Raw genomic sequence first — 19,130 nt, forward strand, 5'->3', positions numbered from 1 at the left:
AGCTGGGCCGGCCCATTATGATCCACAAGAATTTTGTGGGCCTTTACCTGGGCCGGCCCATTATGGCACACAAAAATCTTGTGAGCCTTTACTTGGACCGGCCCATTATGGCCCGCGAAATCTTGTGGGCCTTTAGCTAGGCCAGCCCATTATGGTCCACAAAAATCTCGTGGGCGTTTAGCTAGGCCGGCCCATTATGGTCCGCAAAATCTTGTGGGCCTTTAGTTGGGCCGGCCCATTTAAACTTGATGGGTCGTGCCATGTGTCGACGTATCATAGGCGCCTTCTATCCAATGAGTGCATGACATCTGTCCCAACGATGAGCCGACACGTGTTTCCTCCAGCCAATGATGATTTTACACGTGGAAAATCCCCATTGGTCGGGGTTGTTAACGGGTTATCGGATCCAAAACCTGAACCGATAGCTTAACGGCATTCCGTTACGGTGGATGCCACGTGTCGGTCACCCTTGACGAAAGCACTTCTGTGACGCGCGATTTATCGTCATGGAAGTGGACACTTCCGTGATGATAATTTTGGTAATATCATGGAACACTTCTACGACAACACAGGTATGACTATCTTGATTCTGTCATAAAATTGTCATGGATGTACATGCATGACAAAAATCGCGACCTACTATGACAAACACATATCATCATGGAAGTGTATTTTTTTGTAGTGCGTTCTACTGACATCCCCCACCGGAGATATAGTCCAATATGTACTCCAAATATTATACACAGACTCCAACAATGCAGCCGAGTATGAGGCTCTGTTGCACGGTCTTCGGATGGCAGTCTCCATGGGTATTCAACGCCTAGAAGTGTGTGGGGATTCAAACCTTGCAATATCTGAAATAAAAGGAGACTTTGACGCCAATGGCCCAAAAATGGCGGCTTACCGTAATGTCGTCCTCAAAATGTCAGCCCGGTTCGAGGGGCTCGAATTCCACCATGTGGTCTGAGAAAACAATCGAGCGGTGGATATCCTCTCCCGCATCAGCGCTAAGCGCGACCCCGTCCCACCTAATATCTTCTTGGAAAGGTTGTTCAAGCCATCCGTGGTGTGGGAAGGGAGACTGGCAATACTAGTCCGGATCCAAACACAACCCCAGATCCCGAACACTCTGACGTAATCGGAGGTTCCGCCACCGAAATAACACCTTCGGCCCACATGATTATGGTTGTCATTGCCCGATGGACAGAATCCTTCTTAGCCTACCTAAATAGGCAAGAACTCCCTGAGGACCAAAATGAGGAACGTTGCATTGTGCGGCGCTCCAAAGCCTACAAGGTCCACGAGGGAGAGCTTTACAAGAAAAGCGCGACCTGAGTGCTCCAAAGATGCATCTCCGAAGAGGAAGGACGACAGCTTTTGGCCGAAATTCATGCTGGACTTGGCGTCCACCACGTTGCAGCTCAGGCCCTTGTAAGCAAGGCCTTCCGTACAGGTTTCTACTGGCCGACAGCCCAAGCAGACGCACAGGACCTCGTCCAACATTGCGTCAGTTGCCAGCTCTTTGCAAATCAAAGCCATAGGCCACCTACCGCTCTCCAAACAATCCCCATAACTTGGCCCTTTGCGGCCTAGGGGCTCGATATGGTTGGACCCCTTAAAGGAGGAAGCCATAAGAAAAAATACTTGTTGGTCATGGTGGATAAATTCACCAAATGGATAGAAGCCAAACCAGTTAAAACGGCCGAATCCGGACCAGTGATAGACTTCATATCAGGGGTTGTACACCGTTACGGTGTCCCCCACAGCATCATCGCCGATAACGGCTCCAACTTCATAGCCGACAAGGTGAAAACTTGGTGCGGCAACATGGGCATTAAGCTCGATTACGCCTCTGTCTATCACCCCCAAATGAACGGTCAAGTCGAATGAGTGAACGATCTTATTATGAGCGGCATCAAATCCAGACTAGTGTGATCCCTGAAGGAATCAGATACGCACTGGGTCGAGGAGCTCGACTCCGTACTATGGGGCCTGCAGACCTCGCCGAATCGCACTACCAGATACACACCATTTTTTATGGTGTACGGTGTAGAGGCAATATTGCCCTGCGATATCATTCATGACTCACCTCGAGTGTGCATGTACGAAGAGAAAGAAGCCGAGCTTGATCGGCAGGATAGTTTAGATGCCCTGGAGGAGGAGCGCAACGTCATGAAAGCCCGTTCCGCATTCTATCAGCAACGGGCTCGCAGGTATCAAAGCAGAGAAGTACGGGCCAAAACTTATAACGTTGGCAAACTCGTTCTACGCCTACCAGAGAAGAAAAAGGACAAGCTCAAGCCCAAGTGGGAGGGTCCCTTCATCATTGATAAAGTTCTCACCGGAGGGGCATATCGTCTGCGTGATGCATTTGATGATCGAATCTAGCCAAACCCATGGAACGCGGCCAGACTCCGAAGATTCTACGCCTAGTGCCAAACTAAGTGTTTGTCTGCTTACCTCCGCCTTTCTTTTTCACGTTATATCCTCCTTTTCTTTTTCTTTCTTTCTATGGCCTCAAAGGCTTCAAGTGTGTCTTGACTATACGATCTTGATGCGCTATGCGCGCTCATTATACATGGGGGCTTCTTATACAGAAGCTTAATATAATTATCTTCCAGGCTTTATGCCCACCACGTATGTGTCACTCTTCCATATGTACCTTTTTTTGCCATTATATGCATCGATATGACTTAAGTTTTGGCCAAGCTGGGTTGCCTGGCTCCTGTGTTTATGCCCTACGTTCCCATTAGTTCGGCTAGGGCATAAGGGGAGCACCTCTGCGATTGTTACTGCCGGGTCAGCCGGATGTGTACCTCAGACTGGGTGAAGCCGAAAGCTAGCGTTCTTAAGGGAATATTCGGTCGGTGAACAAAAGATGTTTCTTACCCACTTACAATATAAACCCCCATATGTTTTATATCCTGTGTTTCTGATCGCAGCTCGGACATGCACATTAATGCATGCGTACCCAGGGAAAGGAACCCCTAACGGAACTATTCTCCCTGGAAGATGTTTCTTACTATCCATGTAATATAACATAGCTAGTTGGGTACTTATCTGTTCAAGCACTTATGACCCCTACGACTGGTTTCCACGCGTACCCCGGTTTACATAACTGAGCAGGTATTCGGATACACTCCGAACTATCGGGTCTGGAGGCTGAAGCGAAAAGGTCCGCCATGACAAATGATTTACAATCTGGCTAGGGACAAAATATGTCAAGTACACAGTCACTTATACAGACTAAATTCTTCTTCTATACCATCCAACAGGCTGTCTAGCATACAATCCTGTTGGGAATACTTTGTGGCTAATCCTACCTGGTCATATACCAGACTAACGGGGATCTCTTTCCCATCTGACCCTACAGGTCCGACCTTGGCCATGTGATTCGGGTCAACCTTGGTGTACCACGTCTTCACCATGGCCCAAGCTTCCCTTGCACCTAGTCGGCAGGCTGATACCTTCCATAATCGGAAGCGCCGCTACGCTCCCTTGAGCATCTCTACAAGCTCCCCCATGCCTCCGGACAGGGAGGCGGAGGGCCACAAGGCCTAGGCAATACCCTGCATCACCTGCCGAACTTGTCCGTGCAGTTGCGAGAGCTCTTGCAGTAGTGAAAGTGTAACTATCCCTAGGTGGTTTTGGTAATTCATATCAACATATAGCTCATTGAGCTAATACTATTCCAAGACAAATATTTCAGGAAAGCTCAATGAATGGCATGGCATGGATGATGAAGGTGGATCCCTCAAAATATTAATGACAAAAGGATTGGCTCAATCTCAAAAGCTTGAGACTCTACATTTTATATTTTAGTGATCCAAGATCACATTGAGTCTATAGGAAAAGCCAATACTATCAAGGAGGGATGGGGTGTTGCTTAATGAGCTTCTTGCTTCAAGTGCTTAGTGATATGCTCCAAAAATGCTCAACTACTTTCTCATATCCACATATGACCTAAACCTAAAGTCAAAATCGGTCCCACCGATTCTTTCTATCCGACGCCACCGAGTTCAGATGTCATAGCCACTGCCACAAACCCTAGGCAAATCGGTCTCACCGATAGGGATCTCGGTCTCACCGAGATGGGATTGTAATCTCTCTGTTTCCCTTCGTAACATTTCGGTCTAACCAAAGTGAGCGATCGGTCCCACCAAGATTGCAATGTAAACTCTTTTTTTCCCTTTCGTAACATTTCGGTCTCACCGAAAAGAGTGAATTGGTCCCACCGAGTTTACCTGACTAACTCTCTGGTTACCTAATTACCAAAATCGGTCTCACCGAGTTTGTGTAATCGGTCAAACCAAGATTACGTTATGCCTTAACCCTAACCATATCGGTCTCACCGAGTTGCATGTCGGTCCCACCGAAATCACTAACGGTCACTAGGTTTACTGAATCAGTCCGACCGATTTGGTCCCACCGAGATTGGTCAATTGTGTGTAACGGTTAGATTTTGTGTGGAGGCTATATATACCCCTCCACCTCCTCTTCATTCGTGGAGAGAGCCATCAGAACAAACCTACACTTCCAACTTACCATTTCTGAGAGAGAACTACCCACTCATGTGTTGAGGCCAAGATATTCCATTCCTACAATATGAATCTTGATCTCTAGCCTTCCCCAAGTTGCTTTCCACTCAAATCTTCTTTCCACCAGATAGGGCTGGACATAAAGCTCGAAGCTCCGTGAGCTTAATGAGTGCTCGGTAACTCAACTCGTTTGAGCTTGACTCGTTTTCTTAATGAACTGAGCTGAGCAGCAATTTTAGCTCATTAACACTAACGAGTTAAACAATCAAACTAACGAGTTTCACAAACTACTCGTTAAGCTCATTAGCAACGTGCTAGTAGGCTATAAATCATGGCAGGAGGCTACAAATATGCATCTTTTAAGTATTTTTGCACACGGTAGGTCTTTGACAAATGCATGTCAGCATATTTTTGTAAGTATATCTATGTCCAAAATTTGTTGCTCCTGATACTTCCATGATAGCTTGCTTCATTAGCTGAATACCCTGATACATCTTCTTAATGAATTTTAACGAGCTGCTCGCGAGCGCTCGCAAACATATAACGAACCGAGCCAATCCTTAAATTTAGCTCGTTATCCTTAACAAGATTAACAATTCGAGCCTTAACGATCACGAGTCATAACAAGCCGAGCCTTAATGATCCAAGCAGCTCGTTAGTCCAGCCCTACAACCAGATCCAAATCCTATGAGAGAGAGTTGAGTGTTGGGGAGAATATCAATTGAAGCACAAGAGCAAGGAGTTCAACATCAACGCACCATTTGTTACTTCTTGGAGAGTGGTGTCTCCTAGATTGGCTAGGTGTCACTTGGGAGCCTCTGACAAGATTGTGGAGTTGAACCAAGGAGTTTGTAAGGGCATGGAGATCGCCTACTTCGTGAAGATCTACCGCTAGTGAGGCAAGTCCTTCATGGGCGACGGCCATGGTGGGATAGACAAGGTTGCTTCTTCGTGGACCCTTCTTGGGTGGAGCCCTCCGTGGACTCGTGCAACCGTTACCCTTCGTGGGTTGAAGTCTCCAACAACGTGGATGTACGATAGCACCACCTATCGGAACCACGACAAAAACATCCGTGTCTCCAATTGCGTTTGAAATCTCCAAACCCTTCCCTTTACATTCTTGCAAGTTGCATGCTTTAATTTCCGCTGCTCATATACTCTTTGCATGCTTGCTTGAATTGTGTGAAGATTCCTTGACTTGTGCAAAGATAGCTAAAATCAGCCAAAGTCTAAAATTGGGAAAAGGTTAAGTTTTTAATTGGTCAAGTAGTCTAATCACCCCCCCCCCTCTAGACATACTTCAAGGTCCTACAAGTGGTATCAGAGCCTTGGCCTCCATTTTCTTTTATTTCCATAGCTTTTGGTGGTCATAGCCTTGGTTTCACAACCTAGGAGAGTATGGCGTCTAGCGAGGGAAATTATCGCCGTAGAGGTCCTTACTTTGATGGTACTAATTTTGCTAGTTGGAAGCATAAGATGAAAATGCATATTCTCGGACATAACCCCGCCGTTTGGGCTATTGTGTGTATTGGCTTGCAAGGTGAATTCTTTGATGGGAGGAAACCAAACCGTGAAGCTAACACGGATGAATTGAAGATGCCGCAATACAACGCTCAAGCTTGTGATATCCTCTTCAATGGATTATGCCCTGAAGAATTCAACAAAATCAGCCGTCTTGAGAATGCAAAGGAAATTTGGGATACTTTGATTGATATGCATGAAGGTACCGACCCCGTCAAGGAATCCAAGTTGGATGTGCTCCAAAGTCAGCTTGACAAGTTCAAAATGAAGGATGGTGAAGGTGTCGCTGAAATGTACTCTAGGCTTGCTCTTATCACAAATGAGATTGCTGGCTTAGGAAGTGAAGAGATGACCGACAGATTCATCATCAAGAAAATCCTAAGAGCATTGGATAGAATGTATGATACCGTGTGCACATTGATTCAAATGATGCCCAATTACAAGGATCTCAAGGCAACGGAAGTCATTGGTAGAATCGTTGCTCATGAGATGTCACTCAAGGATAAAGAGGAACTTCACAACAAGTCAAGTGGTAAATACAAAGCCTCATGTGAAGCTCCTACATCATCAAGTGATAAACAAACGTTCAATGAAGAATTGATCTTAATGGTGAAGAATTTCAACAAATTCTACAAGAGTAGAAGCAAAGAAAGAAGCTCTAAGTCAAGGTCGTACAATGACAAAAGATCTTCCAGTCGATAGCACAATTGCTACAATTGTGGGAGACCCGGACACTATTCCAATGAGTGTACGGCACCCTACAAAAGAAGAGAAGATTCTCCCAAGAGAAGAAGTAGAAGAGAAGAATCACCACCGAGAGAGAGAAGGAGTAGAGATGATCGTTATGAACGAAGAACATACCGGAGAAGCAAGGATTCGGAAAGGAAGGACAAGTCATCAAAGAGCTACACAAAACAAAGACATCAAGCTCATGTTGGTGAATGGGTATCCGGTTCCGACTCTGAACATCACTCCGAGAGAAGCTATCACTCCGACTCTTAACATACTCAAGATGAAGGTGTTGCCAGTCTAGCACTTGTGTCGACCAACTCCTATGACATATTTGATTCACCAAATGAAGGAATTGGAATATGCTTCATGGCTAAAGGCCCCAAGGTAACTCATCCCGAATATGTTGATTTCAATAGTGATGAAGATGACTTGTTAGGTGATGATGATTTACTTATTGACAACTCTAGTGATGAATACTATGATGAAACGTCGATTAATCATGCTAAACAAGATAAAACGAATGATAGTGATAAGGAGAAGATTGAGCTTTTAACTAAAGAACTAAAAACTCTTAAGTTAGCTCATGAAACTATCTTAGGGGATCATCGAGAACTTTTGAGGACTCAAGAGAAGTTACGCTTTGAAAAGCTCAATATTGAGCAAGAGCATGAGTTCTTAAAGGCAATCAATGATGATCTTCGCAAGAAAAGTTCTTCTTACATTGCCAAGCGTTTACTCTTATCTACTTACATGCCTCAAGTCAAGTCTAGTAACAAGAACAAGAAGGATTCTTCCTCTAGTAGTAGTAACAATAATAATGCTAAATCCAATATTGTTGCTTCTAGTAGTTCTCTTGATTCCACTAATGATTCTCTTAGCCAAGTTACACTTGAGCAAGAAAATAACTTATTGAAGGGAATTATAGAGAAAGGTGTTTACAAAAGCCTTGCCGGGAGTAAGCAATTCGAGGAAATTGTACGCAAGCAAGGAAGGCACCGGAAGAATCAAGGCGTTGGTTTTGAACGAAAGTTCAATGCCAATGGAGTTGAGTGGGTAGAAGATCAATACCCCAAGACGAAGTTTGTTCCTCAACAAGAGAAGTATGATCCTACTTCCTTCAAGGGAACACAAGCACAAGATGATCTTCCACCACAAGACCACAAGAACAAAGGCAAGGACAAGCTTCAAGAGGAGATTGATGCATTTGAAGAAGCACCTAAGGCCTTGGTCAAGTGGGTTCCCAAGACTATGTCAAGTTCTACTTCATCAAGTACAACTGCAACTCCAAAGATTCCCATCAAGATGATGTGGATCCCTAAGCAGAAGAACTAGAGTGTTCTTGAGGGTGACTCCGCCAACATTCTTCACTCATATCATTATGGCAAGGACAAGTGCAATCAACTTCAATATCTTGCACTAGTTCAAGGAGTCACAAACCCTCATGTTGGTAAGGCAAGGGACAAGGTAACTTAATGCTTTCATGGACATCATCTTGTGTGTGCATCACTCTATGTCTATGGATATTCTTGTTTGTTCCTTGTGGGACTAACCCATGTAGGTATTGGAAGTGCAACTCACTCCAAAGGATTGCTCCAAATGATCTACATCAACCTTAAGCATCCACATCTTCAACACCTACATGAAGTTATCATCGACAAAACCCAAGGTTAGTTCATCCCTCTAAGGGGGGATCTCACATCTAGGGGGAGCTTAACTCTAAGAATTGAGTCAAAGCAACTCTAATGATGTGAACACATCAATGCATTATGTAAAAGTGGTAACCCCACTTGAGCTTAAACGATGAGTATCACCTATGATCAAATGTTCTCATTTGACTCCTAAGTCAATATACTCATATATAGATGACCTAGTCATCGCCAATTGTTTGATAGATGCTAGAATTGGTTGTGCATGCTTTGCCACATATTTCATTTGCCATCTTATTGTGTGAGCATTTTCGTTGCATATTTGACTCATTCGAGGACATCCACTTGTTGCTTTGATTGATTAGTTTCTTTTTGTTTTGCCAAGTGGATGGACAAGAATGCCTAAGAAGCTTCTCTAGCTATATATGCTTTTCTTGTCTCAAACTCTATTCATGCTACATCACAAAATTTGATCAAGTCAGATTCGAACCACTTTGTGTGAGGAGCACTCGGAGTCCCCAATTCATCATAGACTTAAACTTCCAAAACTTCTTTGTGTGTTTCGGTCTGACCGATTCTTCCATTTTGGTCATACCGAGATCACTAAGTCGATCAAGGTTTTCAATCTCGGTGCAACCGATTCGAACTTTTCGGTGTCACCGAGTTGCTGTAACTGTCAACAGTTATGCATCTCGGTGTCACCGAGTTGTTCAACTCGGTCACACCGACAGTGTCGGGCTATATATAAACACGGGCAAAATTTTGGAAAACTTTCTCCAAACCTCTCGCCCGCGCATAGCTCGCTCTGCCTTCTAGGTCTCTAGATCGTCGACTTCGTCGCCAGCCGCCTCCTGTCGCTGGTCTCCGCCGCTATCAACGAAATTCATCCCCGCTGTTGCCGCCGTAGCGAGTTCATCGCCGAATTAGGGTATGAACTCGATCACAGTGCTATCCTCGTCTGATTCTCAGGACATTGTGTACATTCTGATTCTTGCCACGATGGAAACACATCTATCCAGTCAAAACTATCCGTAGAATAGATGCGATTTCAAAATTTAGGGTTAGGGGAAACCATCTCGGACCCACCGAGTTGAAAAACTTGGTCCCACCAATTCGGCTAACGCCATTGCACTAGTAACTCTCGGTCTAACCGAGAATTGCTAATTGGTGTGACCGATTTTAGGACTCAGTGAAACCCTAGCAGTCTCGGTGCCACCGAACTGTGACTTGGTCTGACCGAGATCACTAGTTTAGCTTCCAAAACTGCTCTGGTATCACCAAGTTTGAAAATCGGTAGATCCGAAATGCTTTCTGTGGAAAACTAAAACTAAGTTTTTGACTTGTATCCAATTGCGTTTGAAATCTCCAAACCCTTCCCTTTACCTTCTTGCAAGTTGCATGCTTTAATTTCCGCTGCTCATATACTCTTTGCATGCTTGCTTGAATTGTGTGAAGATTGCTTGACTTGTGCAAAGATAGCTAAAATCTGCCAAAGTCTAAAATTGGGAAAAGGTTAAGTTTTTAATTGGTCAAGTAGTCTAATAACCCCCCCCCCCTCTAGACATACTTCAAGGTCCTACAAGTAGACCGCCTGCAGATCTGGGCATCTACTCTTTGGGACGACCTGTCAGCATACCTACAGACATAACTCTGTTAGCCTGCTTCTTCGCCGAACTATATAAAGGTTCGTTCGAGCACTTACTAAAAATGTCACGTCAGAGCATCTTATTCTCCTTCATGGAGTCTGCAAGCTGGGCCCGAACATCTCCCAGTTCAACGCCCAGCCGGGTATGGGCATCCTGGAGATCATTTTTCTCTCGAATAACCCATGTAAGCACGCGCTCGCCAGCCTCTAGCTGTCGTTTAGCATATTTCTCTTCCCCTGATACGATCTCCGGATTACCTCCGGGATTTTCTTCAGAATCTATTGTTAGATTTGCATGCATGCCGAATACCAACTGGTACATGTCATTACTTTCTTTTCGATCAAGACAAGTATTACCATATGAGGCCTTCTTGGACTCCTCCATTCCGGCAACTGCGGCCCGTAGCTGGGCTTTGCACTCCTCCGGCTCTTTAGACAATTGGGTATTCTTCTCCATAAGAACCTATGCATACAATGATCCTTAAATCAGTTGTGCCAACTGTTTCAAGTCTCAGGGGCTACTGATATACATAATTATCAGATTTTCTTACCCGTATATCCTTTACATACTGGTCCGTGGCCCTGGCAAGACCATCTTGAGCAGCTCAGATGTACGCGTCTCCTGAGTTGAAGGCGTTGAATGCCTCTTTGAAGAAATTAGGGTCACGGAGTACGGCCCGTCAATGCCTATGATTCATGGCGCTCTCCACTTCGGAATTCGTAGCGGACATTCTATCCGCATCCTCTATAGGAGGAACGTACGGTGTTGTCCCCGCGTTAGCCTCCGCCCCTGAGTCCGGTTCTGGAATCCGGCTGGTGGAGGCATGGCCGGCACGCTCTCCAGACACTGTCCGACGAGCGTTTTTTCTGCCAGGGACCACGGACATTGTTATATTTTAAAGATGATACTCACGGAGCAGGTTTTTAATCATACCTCTGTGACGGCGTCTCGGTCCTGACCGCCTTCCATTTGAGCCTACCCGGCTTCGGTGCCCCTTGTTGGTGAGCCACCGCGGGTTCGGCATGGCGCCCCGATGGCCTTCCCTATAAAATGCAATACATGTGCGGTGGGTAAAGCGCAAAGAAGGGATCCTTCTCTGAAGTTGGGACTCCGGTTTTACTTACATGTGATGCAGGGAGTAGGACAGGATAATCAGCTATGAGGGCCACCAAGGCACCGTCACGGCTTAACTGATAGAACATCCTGTCGACGAGCTCCACAAATACGTCTGGATCTTCTTCGAGTCTGGGGTCGAGGGCCCGGTCAGGGTCCTCTAGCTGTGGAGATGGGCTGTGGACCTCCCTCACAGCTTTTCATAGTTCCTGCTATGAATTGGCAAGGTAAATATTTGTGATGAAGAATGCGGGAATGAATGGAATTGAGTAAGAGATAGCAGCTCACCCAGCTTGGGGGTTGTACATGGAAAATCCATCCCGTGGCTTAATACGGAGGAACTCCACTTCTTCTCCTTTGTATCGGACAGTATTTTTGCCAAAGTGGTGGCGGAGTTCGGACCTTTACGACCGCAGCGGGTGGCATCGTCTTCTCCATTGAAGTGCCACATGGGTTTCCCCAGATATTGAAGTGGCTGCACCCCCCGCATTATACATATTGACATAACCTCGATTATTGTCAGTCCTGATTTGGCCAGCGTTTTTATCCTGCTCATCAGGTAAAGGACCTCTATGTTATCTTCCTCCTGGGGGCTCCGGGGGCGCCAACTGTGGCGTTTCTTCAGTGGGGCATTAGCAAACTCAGGAAGGCCCATCCGAATAGGGTCCGGAAGGGGGACGCCCTCCATATAAAACCACTCCGAAGGACAGTATTCGGATGTCTTCTTTGGGGTACCGGACAAGTATCCGGTCCCGGCGATACGCCATATTTCGGCTCCTCCCACTTGATATATTGACCCCTCTTGAGTGCGTGGGACGAGGCAGAATAGCCTCTTCCATAGCTCTAAATGAGCTTCGTAGCCCAGAAATAGCTCCCGAAGGTGACATAGCCTGCGATGTGTAGTATGGAGCCAGGAGTGAAGTTATGCAGCTGGAGGCCGTAGTACTCCAGGAGCCCGCAGAGTTACGGATGGGTTGGAAATCTGAGTCCCCTCAGCAAGTAAGGGACAAGGCATACCCGCTCCCCCCTGGATGGGTTGGGAAAACTCTCCGCTTGCTCCCCGCCATTGTAAGTGGCTAGTCCGGCTCGGACGGGGACCATATATGCAGGCGGGAGAAACCCCTGGGTCTGCAACTCCACCAATCGATCATGGGGAACAGAACACTTCTCCCAATCACCTAGCTTGGCGCTGCGGGAGCAATAGGAGGAGCTGTGGCGGCCGGCCATGATGGAATGGCTTTTTTCGGGCATGCTCTGATGGATACACGCTGGTGGAAGATGTTGTGATTTCGATCTGAGGATCCCTGTCTCTTTAATAGACGATTTACTAACATGGTGAGGGTGGCAAATGTAAAAATGCTCCGACTTCTCGCATTCGCTCGACACGTGGAGACTGCCATTATTAGGGTGCAGAAGCCGAGGGGTGCAGCATTAATGGGAAGCCAGACACTGCTCGTTACAACAGGTACTCAGGGATTTTGGAGAAGAACCCGCCTTGCAATGCCGAAGACAATCTGTGTGCCGGACTCATCATCATTGAAGCCTGGTTCGGGGGCTACTGAGGGAGTCCTGGATTATGGGGTCCTCGGACAGCCGGACTATAGACTTTGGCCGGACTGTTGGACTATGAAGATACAAGATTGAAGACTTCGTCCCGTGTCCGGGTGCGACTCTCCTTTGCGTGGAAGGCAAGCTTGGCAATCCGGATATGTAGATCTCCTTCTTTGTAACCGACTTTGTGTAACCCTAGCCCCCTCCGGTGTCTATATAAACCGGAGGGTTTAGTCCGTAGAACAACAATCATAATCATAGACTACCTTCTAGGGTTTAGCCTCTACGATCTCGTGGTAGATCAACTCTTGTAATACTCATATCATCAAGATCAATCAAGCAGGAAGTAGGGGTATTACCTCCATCGAGAGGGCCCGAACCTGGATAAACATTGTGTCCCCCGCCTCCTGTTACCATTAGCCTTAGACACACAGTTCGGGATCCCCTACCCGAGATCCGCCGGTTTTGACACCGACACGGGGGGTCCCGTAACCCCTCCGGTACTACGGTTTGTACCGGATACACTCCGGAACCCTTCCAGTGTCCGAATACCACCTTCCAATATATCAATTTTTACCTCTCGACCATTTCGACACTTCTCCTCATGTCAATGATCTCATCTGGGACTCCGAACAACCTTCGGTCACCAAAACACATAACTCATATAATACATATCGTCATCGAACGTTAAGCGTGCATACCCTACGGGTTCGAGAACTACGTAGACATGAACAAGACATCTCTCCAGTCAATAACCAATAGCGGAACCTGGATGCTCATATTGGTTCCCACATATTCTACAAAGATCTTTATCGATCGAACTGCAATGTCAACATACGTTATTACCTTTGTCATATGTATGTTACTTGCCCGAGATTCGATCGTTGGTATCTCGTAACCGGCAAGTCTCTTTACTCGCTCCGTAATGCATCATCCCGTAACTAACGCATTAGTCACATTGATTGCAAGGCTTCATATGATGTGCATTACCGAGAGGGCCCAGAGATACCTCTCTGATACTCGGAGTGAAAAATCCTAGTCTCGATTTATGCCAACCCAACAAACACTTTTGGAGATACCTGTAGAGCATCTCTATAATCACCTAGTTACGTTGTGACGTTTGATAGCCCACAAGGCATTCCTACGGTGTCTGGGAGTTGCATAATGTCATAGTCTAGGAATATGTATTTGACATGAAGAAAGAAGTAGCAATAAAACTGAACGATCATTAGGCTAAGCTAATGGATGGGTCTTGTCCATCACATAATTCCACTAATGATGTGATCCCATTCATCAAACAACTCATGTCAATGGCTAGGAAACTTAACCATCTTTGACCAACGAGCTAGTCTAGTAGAGGCATACTAGGGACACAGTGTTTTGTCTATGTATCCACACATGTATCAAGTTTCCGGTTAATACAATTCAAGCATGAATAATAGACATTTATCATGATATAACAAAATATAAAATAACAACTTTATTATTGCCTCTAGGGCATATTTCCTTCATAGATCCCATTGTTTAACAGGTCCATGAATAGCTGCAAAACATGCCTACAGAACTCCAAAAGCCCTCTCGACATCCTTTCTAGTTGTTTCTTGTCTTTTGCACAAAGTGAGACTTTTTCTAGCCAACTAGGTTAGAGATGGTGCTGACAAAGGTAGCCCACAGACGATACATACCGTCAACCAGATAGTAGCCCATGTTATACTCATGTCCATTGACAGTATAGTGGCAAGGAGGAGTTTTTTCTTCAATTGGCCTCGCAAACAATGGTGTTCGCTGCAGCACATTGATGTCATTGTCAGACCAGGGCATGCCAAAGATAGCGTGTCAAATCCAAAGTTCATGTGATGCAACTGCTTCAAAAATGTTGGTGGGCTTCTTAACATGATCCTGATATTGCCCTTGTAAAAGCCTTCGGGCGGTTCTTCCATTTCTAATGCATGGAGAGTCAAGAGATGTGAGCAAATCTGGCACCCTCTTACTTCTGAGAATACCAAGAGCTTCTCGACATCTGGCACAATTGATTCTCTCAGGTATTTAGGTCCAAACACCTCCACCACGGCGGTTACAAACCTGACCACGCATCTCCGCATGTGCTATTAGACATCCGTAGGTACTCGTCTGGAGAGCGGCCGTGCACTTCTGGTAACTAGAGAACCCAGTCGTCCCCTTGGCATCCTTCTTCAAGATGAAGTAATCATGATAGGAATGGATGCCATGGTACAAATAATCAAAGACAGTCTTGCGCATCCGACAAAGCTGGAGAAAATGTTCGGCGGAGAGTGAATCAGGGGCAAAGTAGTCGACCATTAGTGTCAAATGGCCACACACCCTATTGCGGTTGAGTACTCAATGACACTTGATCGATCCCATGAAATTGAGAACATGCTCCTCCGCACGCTCTGCGTCTTCAAGGACCGCCTCCATCATCATCGTCTCATCTGTGTAGTCCCCCTCGTTGGACAACCCATCACACGACTCAACATAGTGCTCGTATATGTACTTCAAATCGGAATCCATTGCTTGAAAAAAGAACTAGCAACTTTTTAGCTTCGACAATTCATCCAATAGTTGTTGGGCATGTTGAGTATAGCAGTAGCAGATGGTACCTGGCAGAACGACCGGAGGACTGGGTTGAACCGCGACGAAGGAGAAGCGGGGTGGAGCCCGGCTGGAATGATGGAGGTGACAGAGACGTAGAGTCCCGACCGGGATGTGGCGTGGAGGCCGGAATGATGGAGCAGCGTCTAAGGCAAGAGAGAAAGAAGGAAGGCAGGAAAGTGGGGAGGATGGAGTCGAGGGGTCCGGGAAGGGTTTTGAGTGGGCCCGTGGTGTCGGAGGTCTACATGACTGTTGTCCGGACTCCCACAAAGCCCCCCGCGTTTGTCTCGGATTTGCCGAAAAAGTACGTCTGGACCGCTCGGGCCCAATGGCAAACTGTGTCTGGACTACGTGGTCCGAACTGGTTTGAGAATCCATCTTGAAGATGCCCTAAGGCATCATTGCTTTCTAGCATGGCACCCCAGATCCGGACATTATTCAAATGGGCCATTTTGTGAAGAAAAAAAAAATTAGATTTGGTTCGTTTTGTGTTAAAGTGTTGCGACAATACACATGAGAAGCGTCCACAGCAACGTTGCAGTCACTTCACTTGAAGTTTTTGTTGTTGCTGCTGCGTTCAATAGCATTGACAGTCTTCGGTCCGCGAACACGTGTGACTGCATAGCGAGCAGAAATGTCAAATGATGTCAATGGGCAAAGAAAGCGGTCGGCGGACTTACATAACCATGTCAATACTATTTTCAACAAAAAAATATTAATATCACGGAAATATCACTTACACCCAGTGTCATGGTGGGCGCACGTCAGATGCCATGGGATGTCTAAAGAGAGGAGGAGGCTCGAGGGCACTGGTGGGCTCCAGAGGCGGGGCTGGCATGAGCGAGTGCGGGACACAAGACATACCCAGGTTCTGGGCTCTCCGGCAAGATAACACCCCTAATCCTGCTGAGTGTGGTTGATATGCAATAGTACAAGGTTGCTCCTAGAGCTGTATGGAGGACGAAGGAAGATTGGCCAAGGCTTTGGTTGCTCCTTCTCCTTGGGTATGTTCTACTGATTGGTGGCTAGTTTCTTGTGTGCTTACTGCTTCTCTATCCTTGCTTACTTGCCTGTATACGCGAGGGCTCCTTGGGGTTTTATAGGCCAACCCCCCAGGGGTACAATGGTAATGTTACAAGACTGTAGGGCCGAGTCGTCGGCATCTAGGACCCGGGCTAGGACCCGCCGGGGGCCTATGGTTCGCCGGGTTCCCCTAGGTGCGGGCCCCACGTGCCTAGGGGGACTGTGCGTTGTCTTGTCGATCGTCAGGGAGTGGCCGAGTCGAGTCGGGTATAGTGGCGCTCCGTCAGGTCGCCGCTTGCTGTCGTCATCAGTGACGACGGGGGCACTGTTGCCACACCGGCCCTAGTCAGCTTGCAGGTGAGGGGCATTGTTGCCACGCTCCGGCTAACCAGAGGTGTGGGCAGGGCATTGTTGCCTAGGTCATCAGTTGATGAAGATTTGTCCCATCATACAGCCTGGATGGAACGGGAGCTGACCCATGGCTGGGTTGAGGAACACACCAAGGGTGGAGCTAGGTTGTTGGGGAAGTCTTGGTCGTGCCGTGTTCGGCTGTCTTGTACTGGTTGTCGAGGCCGAGTCAAAGTGCCTGGCCGGGTCGGAGAGTTCGGCTAGGTCGAGGAGCCTGGCCGGGTCGAGCGACCAGGCCAAGCGCGTGCCGGCTTGAGGGGCGACATCGGCCCCATTGTTTTTGAAAAGGATCCGGGTTCCGTTGCCTGCCTGGGTTCATCCCCCAACAGTAGTTCCCGAAGCTATGAAGGTCCACTGTCTTCGAATGGGAGGGCCTTCGCAGTTTCCCCCATTGAAAAGGCGAATCCTGCGAGCACCGGGTCCGGCAACACCCATTGTGTGACAGTTCCTGGAAACTGGATCGCGGCATCCCGATGGTGCGGGAACCGAGGAGTCCATCGAATCTTGGGGCAATCCCTCGGGCTTCGTGCAGGCGCCACGTGGTGCCTAGAAGACGGAGGGGCCTGACAGGCCACGCGCGTGACGGGACTGGGCGATGTGATGGGGCCCGCTACTGCGTGCCCTTGGCCCACGCGCACAGATTTATTGCGGCGTATGGTGGTCGAATTCTCTTCCTCGTGCCGTTATTGCGCGCGTACGTGTGCACTTATTGAGGGGTAGTGGGAAAGGCGAGCGCAAACGATCCCACTCCCCCACGTTCAAACCGAGGCTTATAAATTGAGGCGAAGGGTGCGGCGGACATCCTTCCTCTGCTTCTTGTGCCCGCCGCGCTGTGACGCCCGCTGCTTCGAGTAGAGCTCCATCATCGTCCATAATTCTTCCTTTCTTTCGTCTCCGTCGATGGCACTGCCGTCGGGCTCTTGGATGGGCTCGACCGTTGCTGTTGAAGAAATCTCCTATCTCCGGTCCCCCCGGCACTTGCCGAGGGAAACGGAGGTCGTCGTGCGCCTGCCGCGGGCCGAGCAGAGGACACAGCCCCAGGGCACGGAGCACGTGGTCTTCCTCCCGCACTTTGAGCAAGGGTTTGGGCTACCGGCGAGCGCCTTCTTCCGCACATTCCTGGAGTTCTTCGGGCTCCAGCCCCATCATCTTAGCGCCGATGCCATTGTCCAGCTGTCGGGCTTCGTCACCCTTTGCGATGGGTACCTGGGGGTCGAGCCCACGATCAACCTCTGGGCGTGCTTCTTTTCCCTGAAGTAGGTGGGACCGACGGCTGGGGAGTTCTCCGACTGCGGCGCCGCTGTCATCTTGAAGCGGTTGGGGGATGACTTCCCCAAGATTCCGCTGGAGGATTCTGCCAAGAAATGGCAGAATTCCTTCTTCTACTTCCGCAACCTTAGTGCGGACTGCATCAACCTGCTGGACTTCACCATCGCGCTACCGCGAGTGCAGATGAACTGGGGTTATTGCCCCAGGAACCCATCGCAGCAGATTCTCAATCTCTGCGAGCGGGTATCGGTGATGAAGGCGCGGGAGGCGCTCTGCGACACCGACCTCATTGCCGCATTCATCATGCGTCGGGTCCTTCTGCTACAGCGGCGCACCTGCCTCATCGGAGAGATGACCGGCCTTCAGGACCCCAACCGTATGGGGGCGACGCGCCTAGCGGCAGACCAGATCGTGCGTCAGGTCAACGATATCTCTAAGGACAACTTGCAGGATGACTGGCGGTACGGCAAGCCGCCGTACAGCCACTCGAATCCGGCACCCCTGGTGAGTCTTTGGTCTTCGTATTTTGCTGCTGCCCACCTTCTCATCCGTCCCAATGCGACGCGGGAGGTGCTTTTGAACGCCATCCGACATCCTTACGCCCGGGCTCCATCGTAGGTGGTGCGGGCGGCGTCGGAGGAGCCCGCAGCCCACGGCGGAGAGGACGACGACGACGACGACGTCGGCGCGGGGCACTGCGCGGGTAAGTCCAGCCTTTTCGCTTTCTTCTTCATGCTTGTTGAGTCGTTGGGCGGGACGCGGCGCGGGCGATGCTGACGAAGATTGTTGAAGCAGTGGCGTTGGGTGGAGGATGTGGTGATGCAGGCGGAGCCGGGTCATCGCGGGGGGCGGCGTCGAGCCGGCCGCATGGGAAGGACGGCATTGCACCACGGCCTCAGGCCGCGAAGCGCGTGGCAGACCCGGTCGGGAGCATGAGGTCGGCCAAGAGGAGGCGCGGCGCTGGGCAAGAGAGGCCGGCGCCGCCGTCCTAGTCTTGCCGAGGTAAGTACTTTCTTCTGCCTGCATCCGAGTAGCCGAGTTGACTTTGCTTGTTTGTTCAATTTGTTTTTTCT

The sequence above is a fragment of the Triticum aestivum genome, chromosome 3B (genome assembly GCF_018294505.1).
Source record: "Triticum aestivum cultivar Chinese Spring chromosome 3B, IWGSC CS RefSeq v2.1, whole genome shotgun sequence".
Taxonomy (NCBI): Eukaryota; Viridiplantae; Streptophyta; class Magnoliopsida; order Poales; family Poaceae; genus Triticum; species Triticum aestivum.